Source organism: Trichosurus vulpecula, chromosome 2, assembly GCF_011100635.1.
Source record: "Trichosurus vulpecula isolate mTriVul1 chromosome 2, mTriVul1.pri, whole genome shotgun sequence".
Taxonomy (NCBI): Eukaryota; Metazoa; Chordata; class Mammalia; order Diprotodontia; family Phalangeridae; genus Trichosurus; species Trichosurus vulpecula.
This window is the reverse complement of record NC_050574.1, coordinates 243,232,525-243,243,363: the sequence shown is the minus strand read 5'-3', so window position 1 is coordinate 243,243,363 and position 10,839 is coordinate 243,232,525. Positions and strand designations below refer to the sequence as shown.

General features: G+C 35.7%; 1 pseudogene; it reads right to left on the bottom strand.

Moving 5' to 3' along the window:
- Nucleotides 1-5,013: 5,013 nt before the first annotated feature.
- LOC118838804 lies at nucleotides 5,014-6,661 on the bottom strand (annotated as a pseudogene).
- Between the last annotated feature and the right edge of the window lie 4,178 nt (nucleotides 6,662-10,839).

Sequence of the window (10,839 nt, the reverse complement as noted above, 5' to 3'; positions counted from 1 at the left end):
GCATGCTTAGGTCCCTTATTTAACTTGGTTATGTGGGAATGGCTATGGGTATTATTCTAACTCTAAGAAGACAAGGAAAATAGAAAGGGGCCATATTATGGAAAGTTTTAAGTACCAAGAGGACTTAATAGTTTATATGGGAGGTATTAGGGAGCCACTGGAGTTTACTGAGTTTGGAGGTGATTTGATCAGATCTATGTTTTAGAAGAATTGGTTCTGAACACTCGAAATACTATCTTAGATACTTACTGACTGTGTGACCATGGGAAGGTAACAAACACTCTGGAGTCTTAGTTTTCTCATCTATAAAATGAAGTGGTGGTTAAACTTGATGATGTTTAAGATCTTCAATACAAAAAATATAATCTTATGATATATTTTAGTTCTATAATCTAATACTAGTTCTACATTTTGTTGACTTTTCTTCAACTAATTTAAAAGTTTCACTAGTAATTTTCCAAGATGGTAGGGTAAAAAACAAATGGCCTATATTTTCCATAATCAATAGATTTGAACTCAAAGAACATTAGTTTGAATTTTGGTTCTTATTAGCAAATAGATAATTAATTTAATTTCTGTGGGCCTCAATTTCTTTTCTAGAATATGAAGTTGGTAGATCAGATTTTATCTATGGTCCCTTCTATCTCTAAAGACGTTAGTAGGTTCTGGGGGTGGAGCCAAGATGGTGGCTGGAAAGCAGGGACTTGCGTGAGCTACCCACCACGTCCCTCCAAAAACCTATAAAAAGTGGCTCTGAACAATTTGAATATTGTGGAAAAACAATCAGGATAACAGGATCTGGCAGCTTCCACATTAAGGGAACGAAGGACTTGAAATATGATATTCTGGAGGTTAATGGAGCTAGGATTAAAACCAAGTATCACCTACTCAGCCAAACTGAGTATCATGCTCCAAGAGAAAATATGGATTTTCAATAAAATAGAGGACTTTCAAGCTTTCTCAGTGAAAAGACCAGAGCTGAATAGAAAATTTGACTTTCAAACACAAGAATCAAGAGAAGCATGAAAAGGTAAACAAGAAAGAGAAATCATAAGGCACTTACTAAAGTTGAACTGTTTTGTTACATTCCTACATAGAAAGATGATGGGTATAATTCATGAGACCTCAATAATATCATAGCAGCTGAAAGGAATATGCATATATATATATATATATATATATATATATATATATATATATATATATATGTGTGTGTGTGTGTGTGTGTGTGTGTGTGTGTGTGTACATATATATATATATATAAATACACACATATGTGTCTATGTATGTATATGTGTAGGTATGTGTATATATATATATATATATGTATATATATGTCTATGTATATGTGTATACACACACACACACACACACACAAAGGGCACAGGGTGAGTTGAATATGAAGGGATGATATCTAAAAAAATAAAATCAATTTAAAGGATAAGAGAGGAATATATTGAGAGAGGGAGAAAGGGAGAGATAGAATGGGATAAATTATCTCGCATAAAAGTGGCAAGAAAAAGTGGTTCTGTAGGAAGGGAAGAGGGGGCAGGTGAGGGGGAATAAGTAAATCTTGCTCTCATCGGATTTGACCTGAGGAGGGAATACCATACACACTCAATTGGGTATCTTACCCCACAGTGAAGAAGGAGGAAGAAGATAAAAAAGGGGGGATGATAGAAGGGAGGGCAGATGGGAGGAGGAGGTAATCAAAAACAAAGACTTTTGAAAAGGGACAGGGTCAAGGGAGAAAATTCAATAAAGGGGGATAGGTTAGGAAGGAGCAAAACATAGATAATCTTTCACAACATGAGTATTGTGGAAGGGTTTTCCATAATGATACGCATGTGGCCTATGTTGAATTGCTTGCCTTCTTAGGGAAGGGTGGGTGGGGAGGGATGAGGGGAGAGAATTTGGAACTCAAAGTTTTGAAAACAGATGTTCAAAAACAATAACAATAAAAAAAGTTTTTTCATGCAACTAGGAAATAAGATACACAGGTAATGGGGCATAGAAATTCATCTTGCCCTACAAGAGAAGAAGGGAAAGGGGGATGGGAGGGGAGTGGGGTGACAGATAGGAGGGCTGACTGGGGAATGGGGCAACCAGAATATATGCCATCTTGGAGTGGGGGGAGGGTAGAAATGGGGAAAAATTTGTAATTCAAATTTTTGTGAAAATAAATGCTAAAAACTAAATATATTAAATAAATTAAAAAAAGAAAAAAATCTATCTATAAAAAAGAATTTAGTAAATATCATTAACTGGTAAGTCTTCATGAGGCAAACATTATCTAATAACAAATTTTAAATATGAAAAAGATAGAGCAAGTCTTATGTTGGCCACATAAAGCAGTTTCTTTGGAAACAGATGTGCTACTTTAGGTCATTAATCACTGTCACAGAGATCTTGCTTTTGTACTATAGTTAAGATAAGCAATCATATATAATTACCAGCTTTTTGTAAAAATTATTTTCATAGACTACTCTATATTTGCCATAAAGTCCATTAGTTTCTTACTACTAGGAAATGCTTGATATGAGCCACTGTGTCCTTAGTTAATATCAATATTAGATTTCTTCCCAAGGTGGAAAATCACAGATATATGTGATTTCAATAATTTTAAAGGTTTTCTTACTTGAGTCCTATGAAATTCAGATAGTTTTATATGTATTTTATTCTGTATTATACATCTTAGAAATAGATATGCTTCTAGGTATAATGAAGTTACTATTGGAGGGTATCCCAAGATGTATTCTATTTACATATGTGATTACAGTTCAAAGGCTTGAAAGCCTAAATATTGAAGAGCTTAGATTTGATTCCTGAGTGCATTGAATATCTACTTGCAGATTCTTTTGAAAATCAGTTAGGTTGCTCTATGAACACTGTAATATTTGTCTCTTCTAAGAATGAAGTTAGAGGAAAGTATTAACTGTAAATAAGTAATACAATGATTGCAAAAATAGCCACCAAAGGATAGTAACCCTTCTGAGAAGGTCCTTCTAGCTCTATTACAAATGGAAAAAAGAAGGGAGCACCAATTTGTTTCTTTAATTTTTGTGTAAAACATTCATAGTTAGTTACAGGTCACTTTAATCCAAGACTGAAAAATAGATTCATTCAGAGTTAATAACTTAAATCTTCTAAATATTTATCATTATGCTTCAGCCTGATAATAATCATTTCCATTTCACTGTTAGTGTTATGTGTAAGGGTGCACCTCAATCTTTTCCTAGGCTTTAGGTGGCATATCTGCATATTAAAGGTCCAAGAATACAAGAATAGAACATAGAAAAGACCCATGCACCTGGTTATACCTTTGTCTCTGTGTGGCCTTCAACCCTAACTCAACTACATGACTATATGGAAGAGGCTTAGGGTTGGAAAATTGACAAATCCCAATTCCCAGATGTATTTGATAGTTATTGGGCAAATAGCCATAACCTGATATGTAATATAGCCTTCAGTAATTAAAATTGGGAATCATATGGTGTGGTGACAATAAGCTAGGGTGAAGATTCTGAAAGAGAAAGCCAAACTCTTTGACCAGGACAAAAGAAAAAAAAAATTCAAAGACAAAGTCTCAGGGCTTAGCTATCTGGAAGATTGCTGTTCTTTATTCTAAGGAAATGTAGAATCCACTAAGAAACAGAATGTGGCAGATTTCCAAGCCGGGAGAGTCCAGAAAGAAAGGAATCTGTTGCACTGGTCCAGGACAGTGCTGGGCATGTGGAACTACACCCCACCATACTAGAGCACCATACCAGAACTCTTTTGAGGAGAGGAAAGGAGAAGGGAAAAGTAAAAACATAAATGAGGGGGTGGGGAAATAGGATGTAGAAAAAGACACAGAGAGTAGTCATAACTATGAACGTGAATGGGATGAACTCTCCCATAAAACAGAGGCAGATAGGACAATGGATTAAAAACCAAAATCCTACAATATGTTGTTTATAAGAAACACATTTGAAACAGGGGGATACACACAGGGTAAAGGTAAAAAGCTGGAGTAGAATATATTATGCTTCAGCTGAAGTAAAAAAAAAAGCAGGACTAGCAATCTTAATCTCAGACAAAGCAAAAGCAAAAATAGATCTAATCAAAAGAGATAAGGAAGAAAACTATTTCCTGATAAAAGGCACCATAGACAATGAAGTAAATTCATTATTTACCATATATGCACCAAGTGGTATAGCATACCAATTCTAAGAGGAGAAGTTAAGGGAGCTACAAGAAGAAATAGACAGCAAAACTACAGTGGGGGACCTCAAACTCCCCCTCTCTGAACTTGATGAATCTAACTTCAAAATAAGCAATAAAGAAGTTAAGAACATAAATAGAATTTTAGAAAAGGTATATATGATAGATGTCTGGAGAAAACTGAATGGGGATAGAAAGAAATACACTTTCTTTTTACTCTGTGGTACATGGCACATAGACAATCCATTGCAGAAAGACAGACATAGTCAATCCATCCTTTTCAGATCATGATGCAATAGAAATCGTTGGTAATAAAGCACCATGGAAAGAGAGACTAAGAATTAATTGGAAACTAAATAATCTACTCCCAAAGAATGAGTCAAAGAACAAATCATAGACACAATCAATAACTTCATTCAAGAGAATGACAATAATGAGAGATCATACCAAGACTTACAGGATACAGGGATAGCAGTTTTGTTTTTTTTTTTATTCTTGCCAGCCATCTTTATTTTTTTTCAGATCAGCCCTGAAAATTGCGAAAAGCATGAGCACTTGTATCAGTGCAAAGGAAGGATGGTGCAACCTTGCATGTGACATTGAAGACCAAAAATTTAAAAACTCAGCAGACTGAACTGACATCATGAGGTGAGACTTCTTTTCCTGACAAGGAAGAAGGAGCCTGCCTTAAGGGATGACAAGTAGATCTCTTTGTGACAGGGCAGGAAAGAACCAGGTGGTCACTACAGCACAGATCAGAACACAATACAATAGACTTGGTCACAGAAGGAAAAGTCATCTGTTCACGAGTTAGCCCTGGTGCTGCTTGATAAAGCTGATCAACCCATTGGTGGAGGCATCATGAGAGGTAACAGGCTTTTCAGAGTCAAACTTAGGCTCAATTTTCTTGGCCAATTGCTTTCCCAGTTCCACTCCCCATTGATCATAACTGTTGACATCCCAGACAACACCCTCAACAAAGATCTTGTGCTCCTACATGGCAATTATGACTCCAAGAATGAAAAGAGGGAGCTTTGTGAAGACAATGAAATTACTAGGATAATTTCCTTCAAAGACTTTGTGAGGTAGCAGTTTCATCAGGGCATTATCACTCTTGGCTGAAGCCTCCAGTTCCTTGCATGCCACCTATGCTGTCTTTCCTTTCATCAGGGTCTCAGTCTGAGCATGGAATTTGGCTAGAAGAATCTTGTGAGGAAGGTTATTCTGGATTGGATTCTGTGTCTCAACAGGGAAGAGAAAGTTTCAAGGGATCATCTGGATACGTTGGTGAATAAGCTGGTAGAAAGTGTGTTGTCCATTGATCCCTGGCTCTCCCCACATTATGGGGCCTGTACTGTAGTCAATCCAGGCTCCTAACTTGGTGATGTACTTCACATTAGACTCTATGTCACCCTGCTGGAAGTAGGCAGCAAAGCAGTGCATATACTGGTCATAGGACAGCAGGGACGGAGTCTCATATCCAAAACATTAATGTACCAGATGCCTAGCATGGCAAGCAGGAGAGGGGTGTTTTTTTTCCCAGTGGGTCATGAGGTAGTGATTATATATCCTGTGAGCCCCCAACAATAGCTGCTCAAAGTTATCTAAACCAACATACAGGGTGATGGAGAGGCCAAGAGCTGACCTCAAGTAATGTCCACCAACACAATCCCAGAATTCAAACATATTTTCAGTGTCAATTCCAAAATCTTGTACTTTCAGTGCATTAGTAGTCAAGGCCACAAAGTGCTTTGCCACAGCTGAAGGATCCTTTGCTTCCTGAAGGAACCACTCCTTGGTTGTCTCTGCATTGGTGATAGTATCCTGGGTGGTGGATGTCTTTGAGGCAATGATGAAGACGGAGGTTTCTGGATGGAGCTCAGCAAGGGTCTTGGTAATATGTGTGTACCATCAATATTGGATACAAACCAGACACAAGAACCTCTTTTGGAGTAGAGCTTCAGGGCTTCTGTCACCATCAGAGGAGCCAAGTCGGACTCTCCAATGCCAACATTTATAATATCTGTGACTGTCTTCTGGTGTAAGCTTTCCAGTCACCACAATGGACACATTGGAAGAATATCTATATTTTGTCCAGCATTTTGTTCACCTCAGGTACCACATCCTTGCCATCCACTTGTATGGGTGTGTTGGAGTGATTCTGCAGTGTGACGTGAAGCACAGCACAGTCCTTAGTGAAATTGATCTTTGTCCCCGAGAAACTTTGACTCCTCCAGACTTAGCCAGCTCAATAAGCATCTTCATCACATCTCCTATAATGAGGTCCTTGGAATAACCCAAAAGGATATATCCATTTTTGGTGGTAAGATTCAGGCTGAAGCCATTGAAGCGGTCCTGGTCGACCTGAAAAAAGCACCCACAGGGTGATGCTGGACCCGTTCTTGCAGTGCTACTGGACCAGCTTCTGGGAGTTTGGGTCCTGGGAGAGCATGGCCATGACTGGGACATGTACTGCCTGGAAAGTTATGGCATGAAACTGAAACACTCGATACTGTGAAAATGGCCAAAAGCAGTTCTTAGGGGAAGTTTTATATCTCCAAATGCTTACATTAATAAAATTGATAGAAAGGAGATTAATGAATTGGGCATGCAACTGAAAAAGCGAGAAAAAGAACAAATTGAAAATCCCCAATTAAAGACCAAATTAAAATTGTTGAAAACAAAAGGAGAGATCAATAAAATTTAAATCAAGAGATCTATTGAACTAATACATAAAACTAAGAGCTGGTTTTATGAAAAAAAATAAAACATATAAACCTTTGGTCAATTTGATTTAAATAAAAAGAAAACCAAAGTACCAGTATCAAAAATGTAAAGGGTGAATTCACCTCCAATGAAGAAGGAAATAAAACAATAATTAGGAATTATTACGCCAAATTGTATGCCCATAAATTTGATAATCTTAAGGAAATGGATGAATATTTACAAAAATATAAACTGCCCAGATTAACAGAAGAGGAAATAAAATACCTAAATAACCCCATCTTGGAAAAAGAAATTAAACAAGCCATCAATGAACTACCTAGGAAAAAATCTCCAGGGCCAGATGCGTTTATAAGCAATTTTTAAAAAAAAAAAATTATTTTTAGTTTACAACATTTAGTTCCATAGGTTTTTGGGTTCCAAAATTTTTCTCCCTCCCTCCTCCCCCCTCTCCCCCAAAACAGCATGTAATACAATGTAAGTTCTACATATACATATACATCACATTGAACTTATTTACATAATAGTCCACTTTTAAAGAAGAATTTTAATCAATGGAATGAATTATGAGAAGAGAAATGAAACCAAAAAAGAAGGGGAAAAAAAGAGAGCAAATAGTTTCCCTTGATCTCCATTCAGACTCCATAATTCTTTCTCTGTATGTGCACATATTTTTCCCTCATGAGTTTTTTGGGCTGTCTTTGAACCTTGCACTGATGAGAGGAGTCAAGTCTATCAAAATTAGTCCTTACAGATATTGTGTGTCTGTAATCATGTGTATTGATCTCCTAATTCTGCTCCCCTCACTCAGCATCGGTTCATGTAAGTCATTCCAGGTTGTAATGAAGTCCATCTGATCTTCATTTCTTATAGCACATACAAGCAAATTCTATCAAACATTTAAAGAACAATTAATTCCCATACTTTATATATTATTTGGGAAAATAGGTGAAGGAGTCTTACCAAATTCTTTTTATGACACAAATATGGTACTAATGCCTAAACTAGGAAGAGTCACAACAGAGAAAGAAAATTATAGACCAATTTCCCTAATGAATATTGATGAAAATTTTTTAAATAAAATATTAGCAAAAAGATTACAGTAACTTATCATAAATATAATAGACTGTTACCAGGTAGGATTTACTCCAGGAATGAAAAGCAAGTTAAATATGAAGAAAACTATCAGCATAATTGATCATATCAACAATAAAAAGAGTAGAAATCATTTGATTACCCTAACAGATGCAGAAAAAGCTTTTGACAAAATACAAAATTCATTGTTATTAAAAATACTGGAAAGCATAGGAATAAGCAGGGTCTTCCTTAAAATCATAATTAGCATTTACCTAAAACCATCAGCAAACATTATATGTAATGGGGATAAGCTATGTGAGTTCCCAGTAAGATCAGGGGTGAAACAAGGATGTCCATTATCACTCCTATTATTCAATTTGGTACTAGAAATGTTAAGAGAAGAAAAAAGAAACTGAAGGAATTAGAATAAGCAAAGAAGAAACTAAGTCACCACTTTTTGAAGATGATATGATGATTTACTTAGAGAATCCTAGAGAATGAAGGAAAAAATCTACTTGAAATAAAGATATCTTTAGTAAAGTTACAGGATACAAAATAAACTCACATTAATCCTCAGCATCCCTAACAAACACAACAGCAAGAGATAGAGAAATTCCAGTTAAAGTTACTGTATACACTATAAAATATTTGGGAGTCTACCTGCCAAGACAAACCCAGGACCCATATGAATGAATGAACTTTTCACACAAATAAAGTCAGATCCAAATAAATGGAAAAATGTCATTTTCTTGTGGTTTGCTTGAGCTAATGTAATAAAATGACAATTTTACCTAAATTTATTTACTTATTCTGTGCCATACCAACCAAATTACCAAAAAAACCATATTTTACATGGATGGATAAAGTAATAACAAAGGTCATATGGAAGAAAAAAGTCCAGGATATCAAAGGAATTAATGAAAAGAAATGTTAGTGAAGGTGGCCCAGCCATACCAGATGTTAAACTCTATTTTAAAGCAGCAATCCTCAAAACTACTTGGTACTGGCTAAGAAATAGAGTGGTGGATCAGTGCAATAGGATGGGTATACAAGACACAGTAGTCAAAGACTATAGCAATCTATTCTTTGATAAAGCCAAAGAGTCCAGTTCCTGGGTTAAGAATTCACTGTTTCAGAAAAAACTGCTGGGAAAACTGGAAAATACTATGGCAGAGACTGGGCGTAGACCAATATCTTACACAGTTTACAAAAAAAAAGTCAAAATAGGTTCATGATTTATATATAAAGGCACATACAATAAGCAATTTGGGAAAGCAAGGAGTAGTTTGCCTGTCAGATTTACGGGAAAGGGAAGAATTCATGAACAAATGAGATAGAGAGAACTACAAAATGCAAAATGGATAACTTTGATTATGTTAAATTGAAAAGTTTTGTGTGCAAACAAAACCAATGCAACTAAGATCAGGTGGGAAGTAGAAAATTGGGAAAGAATTTTTACAACCAGTGTCTCTGACAAAGTCCTCTTCTTTAAAATATACAGGGAACTGAGTAAAATTTATAGGAATAGAAGTCATTCTCCAATTGATAAATGGTCAAAGAATAATGAACAGGCAGTTTTCAGAGGAAGAAATTAAAGATATCTATAGTCACATGAAAAAATGCTCTAAATCACTATTGATAAGAGAAATGTAAATCAAAACAACTCTTAGGTACCACATTCTCTCCTGTCAAATTATCTAACATGAAAAAACAGGAAAATCATAAATGCTGGAGACTTGGTAAAATAGGAACATTGCTACATTGTTCCTGGAGTTGTCAACTGATCCAACCATTCTGGAAAGCAATTTGTAACTGTGCCCAAAGGGCTATGAAAATGTTCACACCCTTTAACTCAGCAAAAACACTTCTATTGCTTTATCCTGAAGAGATCACACAAGTGGGAAAGGGCTCCTATATACAAAAATATTTATAGCAGCTATTTTTGGTAGCAATGAATTAGAAATCAAGGGGATTCCCATCAATTGGGGAATGGATAAACAAGTTGTGGTATATGAATGTAATGGAATACTATTGTTCTGTAAGAAATGAGGGGCAAACGGACTTCATAATAACCTGGAAATACTTATGTGATCTGATGCTGAATGAGGGAAGCAGAACCAGGAAAACGTTATACACAGTTACACACACACCGTGTCTGTGACAATTAACTTTGATAGATTTGGCTCTTCTCAGCAATGTAAGGTCCTAAGACAGCTCCAAAAAATTCATGATAGCAAAAGCTATCCACATCAGAGAAAGAGTTATGGAGTCTGAATGACAACTGAGGCAAACTTTTTGCTCTCTTTTTCCCCCCTTCTTTTTTGCTTTTATTTCTTCTTTCTCATGATTCATTCCATTGATTATAATTCTTCTTTACAACTTGACTATTATGTAAATATGTTTATTGTCAAGGTATATGTAGAACCTATACAGGATTACATGTTGTCTTGGGGAGGAGAGAGGTGGAGAAATTTTAGATCTCAGAAACTTGTGGAACAGAGTGTTATAAACTAAAAATAAAAAAAAAATCAAAATAAATAAATAAGGCTAGTTTAAAAAAATAAACTTCAAGATCCATTAAAACTAAACTCAAATAAAAGTAAAGCATCTTTATAAATGATATAGAAAGTATTTCTTTTGACTTGCATCCTTCACATCACTCCGTGTAGACAATTGCTTCCTCTCTCTACTCATAAGTTCGGTCACCTCTACATCTTAGTTGTATCTCTAATCCAAACCAAATTACTTCTTTTGACTTAATTTATCAGTCAGTTGAGGGCAATAACAACTACATACCTCTTTCACCTTAGATGCTGTGGGAAACACAGCAAAATC